The sequence below is a fragment of the Hydra viridissima genome, unplaced genomic scaffold, assembly GCF_058129835.1.
Source record: "Hydra viridissima isolate aposymbiotic clone 2 unplaced genomic scaffold, HvirCarnegie_v1 scaffold_13, whole genome shotgun sequence".
NCBI lineage: Eukaryota > Metazoa > Cnidaria > Hydrozoa > Anthoathecata > Hydridae > Hydra > Hydra viridissima.
The window spans coordinates 489210-507104 of record NW_028324312.1 but is presented as its reverse complement, the minus strand read 5'-3'; the positions used below and the strand labels follow the sequence as shown (position 1 = coordinate 507104).

Below are 17895 nucleotides of genomic sequence, written 5' to 3'. Positions count from 1 at the left end.
CGTTCTCGTCCGATCACGGAAGTTAAGCATCGTCGGGCCAGGGTAGTACTTGGATGGGTGACCGCCTGGGAACTCCTGGTGCCGTAGGCTTTTGCAACCGTTTACGAAAAAAAAAAAAAAAAGTCGCCAAAGGGGACTCCCTTTTCTTTACAAAATCTGCTTTTTCAGTTGACTCTAAGATACACAGAACTCATCCCCTGCAAAAGAATATGCATAAACACGGCCCTGCCTGGGTGGTGTCGATTGAAAGGGGAGCGACTGGTCGAAAGGTGTGTGAGGGCGCTTCTTCCGTCTCCGCATCTCTGAGGGAAAGAAAATGGCGCTCTTTTTCCTCGCACAAAAGCCAGAAAGCTAGTTTTGATGCTGAACAACAAGGGCAACGGTTAAAGGGACTATAGCCACCATAGTCAACGAGGGCCCAGGGGAAGTTTTCTTAAGGGGCCCTCGTTGTGATCAATTACATACCCAGGACCAATAGAAGTGTGCTCTAGTCATTAAAAATTAAAAACGAAAGTTAATGAAATCTTTTAAAAGTCAAAACTATTTAAATCTTTTAAAAAAATGATTTTTAAAATATCGTTTGTAGATACACGGGGATACCCGGGAATCTTCCCCGTCCTCTCGGCGGCCATGAAAGAAACCCTCGCAAGTCTAAAGTTGCACGATGTCAATGTTCCCTAGTTTTGTCGAAATGACGAAAAGACTGCAAAACTAGCTTTGAAGAGCAAAAATTTGTAAGATTCGTCAATCGTCGTTACGTATCTCTGGCAACGTTGCGTATTGACGTGTCAACTTGCCAAAATGTTTCGGTCGTTGTCGTTTCTTTCTAAGATCAACACGTAGGAATCAGAGCTGTTTTCATGAAAATAATGAACGGTAGTAAAAGAATGCATTTCACCGCACCAGAATCCAATATGCGATATGCATAAATGGTTGACAATTGTTGTTACTGTTGCTGCTGCTGTTGTTGTTACTATTGTTACTGTTAGATCGTTATTGCTAATGCTTATTTTTTTGTGGTCGTTGCTATTGTCAGTATTACTATTATCGTTAGTTTATCGATGCTATCGTTAATTTTTGTTATTGTCGTTATTGTTATCTTCATCGTTGTCATTATTTTCGTTGTCACTATTGATATCGATTTTCTTATTGCTACTGTTTGTTATTTTAACTATTATTATCGTCATTGTTTTTTATTACAGCGACTCGTTTTCACTGTTGTGACTGTCACATTTTGTTCCGCCGTCGAGTGATTTCCGGGATTGTAACCGGTCGATCACGCTTGCTGGTTGTCACGTTGAAACGATTCTCGTCGCTCCTATGCTTATTTGGTTGCCTCTTTGCGATTCTTAGATTTTTATTGATTTTGTACAAAAAAAAAAAAAAACAAAAAAAAAAAAAACAACAACTTTTGAAATAAATAAAATTTATTTGCACTTATAGCAGACTTTGTATGCGCCTCTCAAAATATGCAGTAGACTCTTAGGGGTGAGAGGAGAGGTTTTTTTTTTAAGTCGTTAGAGGAGGGGGCGAGCGCGAACGCAGGCCCCCACTACCAGAAATTGTACGGTCGAGTTACCGACGTTAGCGGTAATCGCAGGGGTCAGCCCAGGCGAAGTGCAATGCAAGAGCCTCACCCTGGAAGAAGCCCCATGTTGATCAGGTTTACTTCCCCGTCAGGTAAGTATGCTTTTCCCGTTGTGTGGGCAGCCTCGGACGTGCCCCAATCTTCTCAATTGTGGGTTTTCGATTGCACACCGCATCGTCCCGTTTGTTTGCTTTTTTTTTTTCCTTCTCTATAGTATTGGCCGCGCTCAGCAGTAGTGCAACGCCGAGGCAACCCGCGGTCAGGGCGAGGTAAACCTACGATCCCTTGACCAAATGCCAAAAATCAGATTAATATATGAGCCGGACTATGCCGGCGTACCAGATATTAAACTGATAAGAACAGATACTACACTTGATCTTAGCCATTAGGCCGAGAAGCGATACTTTTTGCAACGACTTTGTCCCGGCTCCCTCCCTCTCAACGAAAAAACTTGTGGACATTTGAATGATCAAGTCGATGGGTAACTTTAAGTTTCAACGATGAAAACATGGCTTTCTTGTACTGCATCAATTTCACTCTAAAACATTTGGGCTTTTTTTCAAAAATAACCCAGCTTCTTTCAAAAATAACAAGCTTCTTTCAAAAATAACCCAATTAACCAAAACATAAAAAACGTTTAAAGGCTTTTAAATTTAACGCTGGGCAGCAGATGTGATCAAAGGCCAAGTTGAACAACTGAAAATCAACTCTGTATATGAGCGTCCGACAGATTTCTCTGTCAAAAAGCATTTTGAGAACCTCTGTATTTAAATGTTCTTTTCAACTGTTGTAATGACAGTACTTTAATTCATCACCAGGGTCGCCAAGAAACAGCAGAGTTTAGGAGGACTTGCTTGTCATTAGCCTCGATCCTTTCCCAAGTAGTAATTCCTCACAAAGTCTAAAAAAACAAGCTTGAAAGTTTAAAAATTGGGATGGTGCAAATTAAGTTAAGAATTTAAACTGAGTAGCAAGAAAATATTTTTCAGATACTTTAGTTATTGCAAGAAATGAACACTTTAAATGTTTACTGACAAAAAGGTAAAACAATTTTAAAAAGTGACCTAAAACATCCACTGACAAAATATCAAATGACAAATGGAAAATGAAAAAATTTATGACACTAAACCGACACAGCATTAGGTTAGCAAAGGTAAAGCATACATACCTTGCACACTGTATCTGCATTTTTCCAATCACAAACTCGCAGAGCGTGGTAAAAGTTAATGAGACCTGGAACAATAAGCAAAGTATTTTTTTTAAATATTACATTTTTTAACATATTACCTAACCTAAATTAAGCCTGCAAATGTATTTGCGTACAAATTAGAAGCTCAGGATTGATGGAGAATAAACTTAAAAATATAATTCCCAAGTCAGTTAAAAGGATGTTTACTTGTTGGCTAAAGGTCAACTTTTTCAAACTATCACTTTTAAAAAATGGTTCTGGTAAACTATCGAAGAAACATGACTTACCTTTTTCTTGAAACTTTAACTGCTTCAATATTATATGCTCTGCTAACCTAACTTAACCCTTAACCTTGCCCCAGGACAACACTCAAAATTCTCTTTCAATAACTTATTTTCAATAATCAGACTTGCTACCTGAGGCTGAGTTAACTTTAGCAGTAACTCTATAAAACATAATGTGAGAAAGCCAAACAAAAGGTTCAGTTCAAAATGTAATGAGTATGTAATTTTTTTAAAATTTTATCGCATATCTTTAATCGAATTAAAGGGATCATTCCAAAGAAGCTATAGATTGTCCAGTGAAAAGCATACCTAATTAAGCATTACTTTATTGGGGTTGTGTCAGTATAACTGTAAATGAAACAAAGCTATGAACAAACTAAAGAAATAGGTAAAAGTCTTAGAAAGATCCTATTTCTGTTTCACTCACCAATAAAATCAAGAAGAATTTCCCACTTCTTATTCATTGAGTGGGATGCTCTAAAGAGTATTGCAACTTGCATTCTGGATAATCCAGGAACTCAGAACAAACTCTGTAACTGCACTCATGAAAGTCTTTTGTGACTACTCCTTCATAAAGTTGATGCTTCTAAAAATGAAAATTTATTTTTGAAAGGATTTTTTCATCAGAAACTATTCTTAAGTATTTGAAGACTTGAAAAAGTAAAGTGGGCACAACAATAGGGGTTAAACTGCTTCAAATTTTAAAACACAAACACCAAAATAAGGTGAAAAGATTGAAAATAAAATAGCACAGTACTTTTTATTACCTTAAAGCATTCTTGAAAAATCGTTAAAAAAACTGTGTGAACTCCTCTAAACTTGTCACTTGTCTTGGTTTTGGCATCAGCTACTGTATGAGAAGATAAAACAGGATTTAATTTGTTTAGTTTCCCTTTTTTTTATTTTCTTTTTTTTTTTCGAAACAAGCTAAAAGCACCTTTTCTGCTCTTGACGCTACGCCAACACCAAAAATTTCAGTAGGACTGCGCGTAACCACTGCACCGTTGTTAAACTCAATGATATGCACTTTACCGCAAAATTAACGCACCACTTATAAATTCCGACTTATTTTGAAAAATATTACGTATTTCCCGGATTTATCAAATACAAAGTCGATAATAATGTTTATTGTGACGTCATTTGTAGGCTTTATTCCGTTTTAGTTTCCAAATTGTAGCAGCTTTTCATAAGCAGCACGTTTTGCTGTAACTAAACCTCACTTTTAAAAGAAAAGTATGTATAAAGTTAGTATGAACAGATGTGTTGCTCAATGATAACTGTCATTTGAGCAACACGTCTGTTCTGACTTCTCAACGATACATAAGCTGACATTTTAAAACCTTTTTTGGTACCTCTTGCATCGTTCATGGGAGATGGATTCCTTCTTATGTAAGATAATGCTAGACCACATACGGCGCATGTTGTTACTGAATACTTACAAAATGCTACTATTCAAGTTTTGGAGTGGCCGGCTTGCAGTCCAGATATGAACCCAATAGAGCATCTTTGGGGCATAATGGCACGCTGTGTTAGAAGTCAACATCCACCACCTAGACGAGTTGCGACAAAGTCTTATCCGCGTATGTGAAGATATCCTTCAAGAAACGATTACACCTCTAATTAAAAGAAATCCACGGTGCTGTCTGGCTGCAACAACATCAAGATGTGGCAACACTAGATATTGATAAGTCAAAAATGTTACATTTTAAGCTGTATTAGTGTGCATAACAACAATAATCATCTTAGTTTATTTTGTTACTTACCTTAATTTTATTACTTACCATATTTCTAGTTTTAGTTTGTTTTTCTTTCTTTTCTTTTCTTTTCTCACCATCCTCAAAGTCGCTTTTATTATTATCATCGAAATAACTGTGTTCATGTGTTCTATTCTTAACACGTTTGTCAAAATATATGACCACAATTAAAATAAATCGAAATGTATGTGGTGCGTTAATTTTGCGGTTAAGTGTATATTAACTAGATATTTAACTCGCGCTTTCGCAGTGAAGCATATTTTTTTGCCAAGCAAGTTTTTTTTTGCCAGCCAGAATCATAAAAACATCGATTAAAACAAACGAATTATTGTCAGTTTAAATAAAGAGGCTACCGGCTTTAAAAACTTAAAAAACTTGCTTCACAATTTCTTACGAAATTTATTTGAAGTTTTACATCTAGTTAGTATAAATATCATTGGTTTAGCTAAGAGCATAGTAACGGTTTCTGCTTACTCGCGCAGCCTAGTAAGATGGGTGCACCGCGGACGCTCAGTTGCGAATTCTTTCTTTTTTTTTTTTATCATTCCCCTTCCCGAAACCCCGAAATGAACGAAATGCGATTGGCAAGTATTTGATGCATACCTTAATACACAGTGACTAAATTGTAGTATGTGTTTTTTCCGTGCCGAAACTCTGGTCGGAAGACAGTGCATCTTTTTAGATATTTTAGAGCTTGTGGGTTATCACTAGTACCCAAGCCTTTTTATGAGTCATTAAAAAAAAATTTACAAACAAAACTGTATTCTTCTTCTTCTTTTTTTTTCCGATTGTGATCAGATTATGATTTGTACTGACGATATTACACTGTGTCTACTTCCTCGGTCTTATTTTCTTACAAACATTAACAACATTTGTAGTTTCGTAACTATCCCATTGACCCTTTCATGCACCAATTATTTTTCCATAACTAACATAATCCATAAAAAATCATCTACAAAATGACAGCGGTACTATTAACTGTTTTAATTAGACTTTTTCTACACCTTGATACATTTTGATAGCTTTACAGAACGTCAGTTTTCTTTACCCGTTGATGTAACAATTTTGCTGACAACATTTGAATACTTTGAACACTTTGCCAACGCATTAAATATTCTTGCAGTCGTACTATCTTGCGTGTTTGTGATCCCCACCACTATTGAGTTTGCGTGGCAGCATAGGTATAGCGACAATCGACTAATGGATTTTTAGAAGCCAGCGTTGCTCATACACTTTCAAAAGTAGAACTGCTCTCACTAAGATTAGTCGCGCTGGTGCTATTTCATGCGCTCCAGTTAAAAAGGAGCGCCAAGCTACCGGTTGCTAAAAAACCCGCGGTAAAGAAAGCTGAAACAGCACCTAAGAAGAAAGTCGCTGCAAAGAGTGCCACCGCAAAAGTGGACAAGAAATAACCTGTACTGCTCAATCCTTCATCAAACGGCTATTTTCATAGGTACACATTTCTTTAAAACGTTGCGCGGCATTTAGGACTTTGTCAGGTAGTAACAATTACACTAATTGAGTTTGAAAGTCACAGTAACCTCACCGGTAACTGCTCCGTGCTTTTTAGGTCGATGTATATTCTAGAAAAGGGGAGTTTGAGAGCAATTTTGAAGAAGAAAAAAAAAGGTTTTAAGTTGTTCATAGCCTAGGACGGATGCAGCAGTTTAAGTGTTTTATTTTAGCAGCTAGTTTAGCTATTCTGCACTTGGCATTGTTTGCACAATTAAATATAGCGATTGCAACAGATATTTTCATTTGAACCTATTTCGTTAATGCGTCTAATGTTTTTAAAAGATGCGTGGCTATAAAAATAGCCGTTTGAGCGGATTTTGATCTACTTACTGCTGGTGTACTTGGTAACAGCCTTGGTGCCTTCGCTCACTGCGTGTTTAGCAAGTTCACCGGGAAGTAAAAGGCGCACGGCGGTTTGAATTTCACGCGAAGAGATCGTAGATTTCTTATTTTGAAGGGCGAGCCGCGAAGCTTCAGAAGCAATTCTTTCGAAAATGTCGTTCACGAAAGAATTCATGATGCTCATTGCTTTAGAAGAAACACCGACATCAGGGTGAACTTGCTTCAGGACGTTGTAAATGTAAATGGCATAAGACTCTCGTCTCTTTCTCTTGCGCTTCTTGTCACCAGTTCCAGCGATTTTACCACCTTTCTTACCGGCGCGCTTCTCGCCTTTTTTCGCCACCTTTGGCGCTTGTTTTCCTCCGGTTTTTTGTGCGTCTGACATTTCGACGGGCCTAACAGTAAAAATTCTTTTCGTTTGTTTTCATTGCATTGCAACTGGATTTAATTTAAGATAAAGTTGTAGCCTCCAACTTGAAAACTCTTGCGTCATATGCACTTCTATTGGTTCTTAAAAGATTAAGTTGTTTGAGCATCGTTTATTTCTTTTTTACTATTGGTTAAAAAAAGGTTGACTTTGAGACCACTCTATTTTGATAAGAATAGCAAACTTTTTGCTGTTTAAAATAAAAAAAAGGCGCACGAGATCTCTGGTCCGTCTGTCTGTCTCTGCTTGTGTTAGAAAATAAAATGTCAGGACGTGGAAAAGGAGGAAAAGCTAAGGCCAAGGCAAAAACTCGATCTTTTAGAGCGGGTCTTCAGTTTCCTGTTGGTCGCGTTCACCGATTTTTGCGCAAAGGGCATTACGCCAATCGCATCGGTTCAGGCGCACCGGTCTACTTAGCTGCAGTTTTGGAATACCTCTCCGCCGAAATCTTAGAGTTAGCTGGTAATGCTGCACGCGATAACAAAAAAGCCAGGATCATTCCTCGTCACTTACAGCTAGCTGTTCGCAACGACGAAGAGTTAAACAAGTTGTTGTCAGGTGTTACAATTGCGAGCGGCGGTGTGTTGCCAAACATTCAAGCTGTGTTGCTTCCCAAAAAGAACGAGAAGGTTCCAAAGCCAGCAGCCCAGTAAACGGCGGTATAAACAACACAAAAGGCTATTTTCATAGCCACACATCCGTTAAAAATTATTGTTAAGGCGTTAGAAACTTTAAATTTTAAATTAAAGCCGTACACTATTGCCTACGACCATACCACGGTGAATACACCCGTTCTCGTCCGATCACGGAAGTTAAGCATCGTCGGGCCAGGGTAGTACTTGGATGGGTGACCGCCTGGGAACTCCTGGTGCCGTAGGCTTTTGCAACCGTTTACGAAAAAAAAAAAAAAAAGTCGCCAAAGGGGACTCCCTTTTCTTTACAAAATCTGCTTTTTCAGTTGACTCTAAGATACACAGAACTCATCCCCTGCAAAAGAATATGCATAAACACGGCCCTGCCTGGGTGGTGTCGATTGAAAGGGGAGCGACTGGTCGAAAGGTGTGTGAGGGCGCTTCTTCCGTCTCCGCATCTCTGAGGGAAAGAAAATGGCGCTCTTTTTCCTCGCACAAAAGCCAGAAAGCTAGTTTTGATGCTGAACAACAAGGGCAACGGTTAAAGGGACTATAGCCACCATAGTCAACGAGGGCCCAGGGGAAGTTTTCTTAAGGGGCCCTCGTTGTGATCAATTACATACCCAGGACCAATAGAAGTGTGCTCTAGTCATTAAAAATTAAAAACGAAAGTTAATGAAATCTTTTAAAAGTCAAAACTATTTAAATCTTTTAAAAAAATGATTTTTAAAATATCGTTTGTAGATACACGGGGATACCCGGGAATCTTCCCCGTCCTCTCGGCGGCCATGAAAGAAACCCTCGCAAGTCTAAAGTTGCACGATGTCAATGTTCCCTAGTTTTGTCGAAATGACGAAAAGACTGCAAAACTAGCTTTGAAGAGCAAAAATTTGTAAGATTCGTCAATCGTCGTTACGTATCTCTGGCAACGTTGCGTATTGACGTGTCAACTTGCCAAAATGTTTCGGTCGTTGTCGTTTCTTTCTAAGATCAACACGTAGGAATCAGAGCTGTTTTCATGAAAATAATGAACGGTAGTAAAAGAATGCATTTCACCGCACCAGAATCCAATATGCGATATGCATAAATGGTTGACAATTGTTGTTACTGTTGCTGCTGCTGTTGTTGTTACTATTGTTACTGTTAGATCGTTATTGCTAATGCTTATTTTTTTGTGGTCGTTGCTATTGTCAGTATTACTATTATCGTTAGTTTATCGATGCTATCGTTAATTTTTGTTATTGTCGTTATTGTTATCTTCATCGTTGTCATTATTTTCGTTGTCACTATTGATATCGATTTTCTTATTGCTACTGTTTGTTATTTTAACTATTATTATCGTCATTGTTTTTTATTACAGCGACTCGTTTTCACTGTTGTGACTGTCACATTTTGTTCCGCCGTCGAGTGATTTCCGGGATTGTAACCGGTCGATCACGCTTGCTGGTTGTCACGTTGAAACGATTCTCGTCGCTCCTATGCTTATTTGGTTGCCTCTTTGCGATTCTTAGATTTTTATTGATTTTGTACAAAAAAAAAAAAAAACAAAAAAAAAAAAAACAACAACTTTTGAAATAAATAAAATTTATTTGCACTTATAGCAGACTTTGTATGCGCCTCTCAAAATATGCAGTAGACTCTTAGGGGTGAGAGGAGAGGTTTTTTTTTTAAGTCGTTAGAGGAGGGGGCGAGCGCGAACGCAGGCCCCCACTACCAGAAATTGTACGGTCGAGTTACCGACGTTAGCGGTAATCGCAGGGGTCAGCCCAGGCGAAGTGCAATGCAAGAGCCTCACCCTGGAAGAAGCCCCATGTTGATCAGGTTTACTTCCCCGTCAGGTAAGTATGCTTTTCCCGTTGTGTGGGCAGCCTCGGACGTGCCCCAATCTTCTCAATTGTGGGTTTTCGATTGCACACCGCATCGTCCCGTTTGTTTGCTTTTTTTTTTTCCTTCTCTATAGTATTGGCCGCGCTCAGCAGTAGTGCAACGCCGAGGCAACCCGCGGTCAGGGCGAGGTAAACCTACGATCCCTTGACCAAATGCCAAAAATCAGATTAATATATGAGCCGGACTATGCCGGCGTACCAGATATTAAACTGATAAGAACAGATACTACACTTGATCTTTTTTTTTTTTTTTTTTTTTTTATTTCCTTTAACGTCTCATCAGCCATCGGCAGCTGTGGACGGGAGGATGTTCGGCGCTTGCCTACGTCACCCCATTTTACGTCTTGTCGACTGATGTTAAAGCCAACCCTTGACGGATCTACCTTGAGGCCCCCGAGTACTCGAGTTAACGAATATTCCCGGATCCTCTGCCCGACTTTAGCAGCTCATGACCAAAGCTTCGCACACCACCCATGACCGCCTCATCGGATTTTTTACACCACCAAGTGGTGCCCGACTTTTCGACACTGAGCCTCATTCGGATCAATACACCATTAAATGATGGTGTCCGACTTTTTGGCCCAGCACCTCATCGGATTTTTTACACCACCTAGTGGTGCCCGACTTTTCGGCGTAAGGATGATGATACTACACTTGATCTTAGCCATTAGGCCGAGAAGCGATACTTTTTGCAACGACTTTGTCCCGGCTCCCTCCCTCTCAACGAAAAAACTTGTGGACATTTGAATGATCAAGTCGATGGGTAACTTTAAGTTTCAACGATGAAAACATGGCTTTCTTGTACTGCATCAATTTCACTCTAAAACATTTGGGCTTTTTTTCAAAAATAACCCAGCTTCTTTCAAAAATAACAAGCTTCTTTCAAAAATAACCCAATTAACCAAAACATAAAAAACGTTTAAAGGCTTTTAAATTTAACGCTGGGCAGCAGATGTGATCAAAGGCCAAGTTGAACAACTGAAAATCAACTCTGTATATGAGCGTCCGACAGATTTCTCTGTCAAAAAGCATTTTGAGAACCTCTGTATTTAAATGTTCTTTTCAACTGTTGTAATGACAGTACTTTAATTCATCACCAGGGTCGCCAAGAAACAGCAGAGTTTAGGAGGACTTGCTTGTCATTAGCCTCGATCCTTTCCCAAGTAGTAATTCCTCACAAAGTCTAAAAAAACAAGCTTGAAAGTTTAAAAATTGGGATGGTGCAAATTAAGTTAAGAATTTAAACTGAGTAGCAAGAAAATATTTTTCAGATACTTTAGTTATTGCAAGAAATGAACACTTTAAATGTTTACTGACAAAAAGGTAAAACAATTTTAAAAAGTGACCTAAAACATCCACTGACAAAATATCAAATGACAAATGGAAAATGAAAAAATTTATGACACTAAACCGACACAGCATTAGGTTAGCAAAGGTAAAGCATACATACCTTGCACACTGTATCTGCATTTTTCCAATCACAAACTCGCAGAGCGTGGTAAAAGTTAATGAGACCTGGAACAATAAGCAAAGTATTTTTTTTAAATATTACATTTTTTAACATATTACCTAACCTAAATTAAGCCTGCAAATGTATTTGCGTACAAATTAGAAGCTCAGGATTGATGGAGAATAAACTTAAAAATATAATTCCCAAGTCAGTTAAAAGGATGTTTACTTGTTGGCTAAAGGTCAACTTTTTCAAACTATCACTTTTAAAAAATGGTTCTGGTAAACTATCGAAGAAACATCACTTACCTTTTTCTTGAAACTTTAACTGCTTCAATATTATATGCTCTGCTAACCTAACTTAACCCTTAACCTTGCCCCAGGACAACACTCAAAATTCTCTTTCAATAACTTATTTTCAATAATCAGACTTGCTACCTGAGGCTGAGTTAACTTTAGCAGTAACTCTATAAAACATAATGTGAGAAAGCCAAACAAAAGGTTCAGTTCAAAATGTAATGAGTATGTAATTTTTTTAAAATTTTATCGCATATCTTTAATCGAATTAAAGGGATCATTCCAAAGAAGCTATAGATTGTCCAGTGAAAAGCATACCTAATTAAGCATTACTTTATTGGGGTTGTGTCAGTATAACTGTAAATGAAACAAAGCTATGAACAAACTAAAGAAATAGGTAAAAGTCTTAGAAAGATCCTATTTCTGTTTCACTCACCAATAAAATCAAGAAGAATTTCCCACTTCTTATTCATTGAGTGGGATGCTCTAAAGAGTATTGCAACTTGCATTCTGGATAATCCAGGAACTCAGAACAAACTCTGTAACTGCACTCATGAAAGTCTTTTGTGACTACTCCTTCATAAAGTTGATGCTTCTAAAAATGAAAATTTATTTTTGAAAGGATTTTTTCATCAGAAACTATTCTTAAGTATTTGAAGACTTGAAAAAGTAAAGTGGGCACAACAATAGGGGTTAAACTGCTTCAAATTTTAAAACACAAACACCAAAATAAGGTGAAAAGATTGAAAATAAAATAGCACAGTACTTTTTATTACCTTAAAGCATTCTTGAAAAATCGTTAAAAAAACTGTGTGAACTCCTCTAAACTTGTCACTTGTCTTGGTTTTGGCATCAGCTACTGTATGAGAAGATAAAACAGGATTTAATTTGTTTAGTTTCCCTTTTTTTTATTTTCTTTTTTTTTTTCGAAACAAGCTAAAAGCACCTTTTCTGCTCTTGACGCTACGCCAACACCAAAAATTTCAGTAGGACTGCGCGTAACCACTGCACCGTTGTTAAACTCAATGATATGCACTTTACCGCAAAATTAACGCACCACTTATAAATTCCGACTTATTTTGAAAAATATTACGTATTTCCCGGATTTATCAAATACAAAGTCGATAATAATGTTTATTGTGACGTCATTTGTAGGCTTTATTCCGTTTTAGTTTCCAAATTGTAGCAGCTTTTCATAAGCAGCACGTTTTGCTGTAACTAAACCTCACTTTTAAAAGAAAAGTATGTATAAAGTTAGTATGAACAGATGTGTTGCTCAATGATAACTGTCATTTGAGCAACACGTCTGTTCTGACTTCTCAACGATACATAAGCTGACATTTTAAAACCTTTTTTGGTACCTCTTGCATCGTTCATGGGAGATGGATTCCTTCTTATGTAAGATAATGCTAGACCACATACGGCGCATGTTGTTACTGAATACTTACAAAATGCTACTATTCAAGTTTTGGAGTGGCCGGCTTGCAGTCCAGATATGAACCCAATAGAGCATCTTTGGGGCATAATGGCACGCTGTGTTAGAAGTCAACATCCACCACCTAGACGAGTTGCGACAAAGTCTTATCCGCGTATGTGAAGATATCCTTCAAGAAACGATTACACCTCTAATTAAAAGAAATCCACGGTGCTGTCTGGCTGCAACAACATCAAGATGTGGCAACACTAGATATTGATAAGTCAAAAATGTTACATTTTAAGCTGTATTAGTGTGCATAACAACAATAATCATCTTAGTTTATTTTGTTACTTACCTTAATTTTATTACTTACCATATTTCTAGTTTTAGTTTGTTTTTCTTTCTTTTCTTTTCTTTTCTCACCATCCTCAAAGTCGCTTTTATTATTATCATCGAAATAACTGTGTTCATGTGTTCTATTCTTAACACGTTTGTCAAAATATATGACCACAATTAAAATAAATCGAAATGTATGTGGTGCGTTAATTTTGCGGTTAAGTGTATATTAACTAGATATTTAACTCGCGCTTTCGCAGTGAAGCATATTTTTTTGCCAAGCAAGTTTTTTTTTGCCAGCCAGAATCATAAAAACATCGATTAAAACAAACGAATTATTGTCAGTTTAAATAAAGAGGCTACCGGCTTTAAAAACTTAAAAAACTTGCTTCACAATTTCTTACGAAATTTATTTGAAGTTTTACATCTAGTTAGTATAAATATCATTGGTTTAGCTAAGAGCATAGTAACGGTTTCTGCTTACTCGCGCAGCCTAGTAAGATGGGTGCACCGCGGACGCTCAGTTGCGAATTCTTTCTTTTTTTTTTTTATCATTCCCCTTCCCGAAACCCCGAAATGAACGAAATGCGATTGGCAAGTATTTGATGCATACCTTAATACACAGTGACTAAATTGTAGTATGTGTTTTTTCCGTGCCGAAACTCTGGTCGGAAGACAGTGCATCTTTTTAGATATTTTAGAGCTTGTGGGTTATCACTAGTACCCAAGCCTTTTTATGAGTCATTAAAAAAAAATTTACAAACAAAACTGTATTCTTCTTCTTCTTTTTTTTTCCGATTGTGATCAGATTATGATTTGTACTGACGATATTACACTGTGTCTACTTCCTCGGTCTTATTTTCTTACAAACATTAACAACATTTGTAGTTTCGTAACTATCCCATTGACCCTTTCATGCACCAATTATTTTTCCATAACTAACATAATCCATAAAAAATCATCTACAAAATGACAGCGGTACTATTAACTGTTTTAATTAGACTTTTTCTACACCTTGATACATTTTGATAGCTTTACAGAACGTCAGTTTTCTTTACCCGTTGATGTAACAATTTTGCTGACAACATTTGAATACTTTGAACACTTTGCCAACGCATTAAATATTCTTGCAGTCGTACTATCTTGCGTGTTTGTGATCCCCACCACTATTGAGTTTGCGTGGCAGCATAGGTATAGCGACAATCGACTAATGGATTTTTAGAAGCCAGCGTTGCTCATACACTTTCAAAAGTAGAACTGCTCTCACTAAGATTAGTCGCGCTGGTGCTATTTCATGCGCTCCAGTTAAAAAGGAGCGCCAAGCTACCGGTTGCTAAAAAACCCGCGGTAAAGAAAGCTGAAACAGCACCTAAGAAGAAAGTCGCTGCAAAGAGTGCCACCGCAAAAGTGGACAAGAAATAACCTGTACTGCTCAATCCTTCATCAAACGGCTATTTTCATAGGTACACATTTCTTTAAAACGTTGCGCGGCATTTAGGACTTTGTCAGGTAGTAACAATTACACTAATTGAGTTTGAAAGTCACAGTAACCTCACCGGTAACTGCTCCGTGCTTTTTAGGTCGATGTATATTCTAGAAAAGGGGAGTTTGAGAGCAATTTTGAAGAAGAAAAAAAAAGGTTTTAAGTTGTTCATAGCCTAGGACGGATGCAGCAGTTTAAGTGTTTTATTTTAGCAGCTAGTTTAGCTATTCTGCACTTGGCATTGTTTGCACAATTAAATATAGCGATTGCAACAGATATTTTCATTTGAACCTATTTCGTTAATGCGTCTAATGTTTTTAAAAGATGCGTGGCTATAAAAATAGCCGTTTGAGCGGATTTTGATCTACTTACTGCTGGTGTACTTGGTAACAGCCTTGGTGCCTTCGCTCACTGCGTGTTTAGCAAGTTCACCGGGAAGTAAAAGGCGCACGGCGGTTTGAATTTCACGCGAAGAGATCGTAGATTTCTTATTTTGAAGGGCGAGCCGCGAAGCTTCAGAAGCAATTCTTTCGAAAATGTCGTTCACGAAAGAATTCATGATGCTCATTGCTTTAGAAGAAACACCGACATCAGGGTGAACTTGCTTCAGGACGTTGTAAATGTAAATGGCATAAGACTCTCGTCTCTTTCTCTTGCGCTTCTTGTCACCAGTTCCAGCGATTTTACCACCTTTCTTACCGGCGCGCTTCTCGCCTTTTTTCGCCACCTTTGGCGCTTGTTTTCCTCCGGTTTTTTGTGCGTCTGACATTTCGACGGGCCTAACAGTAAAAATTCTTTTCGTTTGTTTTCATTGCATTGCAACTGGATTTAATTTAAGATAAAGTTGTAGCCTCCAACTTGAAAACTCTTGCGTCATATGCACTTCTATTGGTTCTTAAAAGATTAAGTTGTTTGAGCATCGTTTATTTCTTTTTTACTATTGGTTAAAAAAAGGTTGACTTTGAGACCACTCTATTTTGATAAGAATAGCAAACTTTTTGCTGTTTAAAATAAAAAAAAGGCGCACGAGATCTCTGGTCCGTCTGTCTGTCTCTGCTTGTGTTAGAAAATAAAATGTCAGGACGTGGAAAAGGAGGAAAAGCTAAGGCCAAGGCAAAAACTCGATCTTTTAGAGCGGGTCTTCAGTTTCCTGTTGGTCGCGTTCACCGATTTTTGCGCAAAGGGCATTACGCCAATCGCATCGGTTCAGGCGCACCGGTCTACTTAGCTGCAGTTTTGGAATACCTCTCCGCCGAAATCTTAGAGTTAGCTGGTAATGCTGCACGCGATAACAAAAAAGCCAGGATCATTCCTCGTCACTTACAGCTAGCTGTTCGCAACGACGAAGAGTTAAACAAGTTGTTGTCAGGTGTTACAATTGCGAGCGGCGGTGTGTTGCCAAACATTCAAGCTGTGTTGCTTCCCAAAAAGAACGAGAAGGTTCCAAAGCCAGCAGCCCAGTAAACGGCGGTATAAACAACACAAAAGGCTATTTTCATAGCCACACATCCGTTAAAAATTATTGTTAAGGCGTTAGAAACTTTAAATTTTAAATTAAAGCCGTACACTATTGCCTACGACCATACCACGGTGAATACACCCGTTCTCGTCCGATCACGGAAGTTAAGCATCGTCGGGCCAGGGTAGTACTTGGATGGGTGACCGCCTGGGAACTCCTGGTGCCGTAGGCTTTTGCAACCGTTTACGAAAAAAAAAAAAAAAAGTCGCCAAAGGGGACTCCCTTTTCTTTACAAAATCTGCTTTTTCAGTTGACTCTAAGATACACAGAACTCATCCCCTGCAAAAGAATATGCATAAACACGGCCCTGCCTGGGTGGTGTCGATTGAAAGGGGAGCGACTGGTCGAAAGGTGTGTGAGGGCGCTTCTTCCGTCTCCGCATCTCTGAGGGAAAGAAAATGGCGCTCTTTTTCCTCGCACAAAAGCCAGAAAGCTAGTTTTGATGCTGAACAACAAGGGCAACGGTTAAAGGGACTATAGCCACCATAGTCAACGAGGGCCCAGGGGAAGTTTTCTTAAGGGGCCCTCGTTGTGATCAATTACATACCCAGGACCAATAGAAGTGTGCTCTAGTCATTAAAAATTAAAAACGAAAGTTAATGAAATCTTTTAAAAGTCAAAACTATTTAAATCTTTTAAAAAAATGATTTTTAAAATATCGTTTGTAGATACACGGGGATACCCGGGAATCTTCCCCGTCCTCTCGGCGGCCATGAAAGAAACCCTCGCAAGTCTAAAGTTGCACGATGTCAATGTTCCCTAGTTTTGTCGAAATGACGAAAAGACTGCAAAACTAGCTTTGAAGAGCAAAAATTTGTAAGATTCGTCAATCGTCGTTACGTATCTCTGGCAACGTTGCGTATTGACGTGTCAACTTGCCAAAATGTTTCGGTCGTTGTCGTTTCTTTCTAAGATCAACACGTAGGAATCAGAGCTGTTTTCATGAAAATAATGAACGGTAGTAAAAGAATGCATTTCACCGCACCAGAATCCAATATGCGATATGCATAAATGGTTGACAATTGTTGTTACTGTTGCTGCTGCTGTTGTTGTTACTATTGTTACTGTTAGATCGTTATTGCTAATGCTTATTTTTTTGTGGTCGTTGCTATTGTCAGTATTACTATTATCGTTAGTTTATCGATGCTATCGTTAATTTTTGTTATTGTCGTTATTGTTATCTTCATCGTTGTCATTATTTTCGTTGTCACTATTGATATCGATTTTCTTATTGCTACTGTTTGTTATTTTAACTATTATTATCGTCATTGTTTTTTATTACAGCGACTCGTTTTCACTGTTGTGACTGTCACATTTTGTTCCGCCGTCGAGTGATTTCCGGGATTGTAACCGGTCGATCACGCTTGCTGGTTGTCACGTTGAAACGATTCTCGTCGCTCCTATGCTTATTTGGTTGCCTCTTTGCGATTCTTAGATTTTTATTGATTTTGTACAAAAAAAAAAAAAAACAAAAAAAAAAAAAACAACAACTTTTGAAATAAATAAAATTTATTTGCACTTATAGCAGACTTTGTATGCGCCTCTCAAAATATGCAGTAGACTCTTAGGGGTGAGAGGAGAGGTTTTTTTTTTAAGTCGTTAGAGGAGGGGGCGAGCGCGAACGCAGGCCCCCACTACCAGAAATTGTACGGTCGAGTTACCGACGTTAGCGGTAATCGCAGGGGTCAGCCCAGGCGAAGTGCAATGCAAGAGCCTCACCCTGGAAGAAGCCCCATGTTGATCAGGTTTACTTCCCCGTCAGGTAAGTATGCTTTTC

At 38.3% G+C, this 17895-nt stretch overlaps 1 long non-coding RNA gene, 6 other non-coding genes and 1 pseudogene across 7 annotated transcripts; 2 read left to right on the top strand and 6 right to left on the bottom strand.

Annotated features, from left to right (window-relative positions):
- Positions 1-1524: 1524 nt before the first annotated feature.
- LOC149879778 (U1 spliceosomal RNA) lies at positions 1525-1688 on the bottom strand. The gene has a single exon (XR_016446720.1). It is a non-coding gene; the product is annotated as a U1 spliceosomal RNA (small nuclear RNA).
- A 110-nt stretch (positions 1689-1798) lies between these two features.
- LOC149879777 (U2 spliceosomal RNA) lies at positions 1799-1990 on the bottom strand. Its single transcript, XR_016446696.1, has one exon. It is a non-coding gene; the product is annotated as a U2 spliceosomal RNA (small nuclear RNA).
- A 111-nt stretch (positions 1991-2101) lies between these two features.
- LOC149879776 (uncharacterized) lies at positions 2102-4046 on the bottom strand. The gene is made up of 3 exons (XR_016446209.1): positions 3829-4046; positions 2757-3647; positions 2102-2489 (listed from the first exon to the last, which is right to left on the bottom strand). It is a non-coding gene; the product is annotated as an uncharacterized LOC149879776 (long non-coding RNA).
- Positions 4047-7860: 3814 nt separating this feature from the next.
- LOC149879775 (5S ribosomal RNA) lies at positions 7861-7979 on the top strand. Its single transcript, XR_016446589.1, has one exon. It is a non-coding gene; the product is annotated as a 5S ribosomal RNA (ribosomal RNA).
- A 1434-nt stretch (positions 7980-9413) lies between these two features.
- Positions 9414-9577, bottom strand: LOC149879774 (U1 spliceosomal RNA). Its single transcript, XR_016446719.1, has one exon. It is a non-coding gene; the product is annotated as a U1 spliceosomal RNA (small nuclear RNA).
- A 110-nt stretch (positions 9578-9687) lies between these two features.
- Positions 9688-9904, bottom strand: LOC149879773 (U2 spliceosomal RNA; annotated as a pseudogene).
- Positions 9905-16171: 6267 nt separating this feature from the next.
- Positions 16172-16290, top strand: LOC149879772 (5S ribosomal RNA). The gene has a single exon (XR_016446588.1). It is a non-coding gene; the product is annotated as a 5S ribosomal RNA (ribosomal RNA).
- A 1434-nt stretch (positions 16291-17724) lies between these two features.
- Positions 17725-17888, bottom strand: LOC149879771 (U1 spliceosomal RNA). Its single transcript, XR_016446718.1, has one exon. It is a non-coding gene; the product is annotated as a U1 spliceosomal RNA (small nuclear RNA).
- Between the last annotated feature and the right edge of the window lie 7 nt (positions 17889-17895).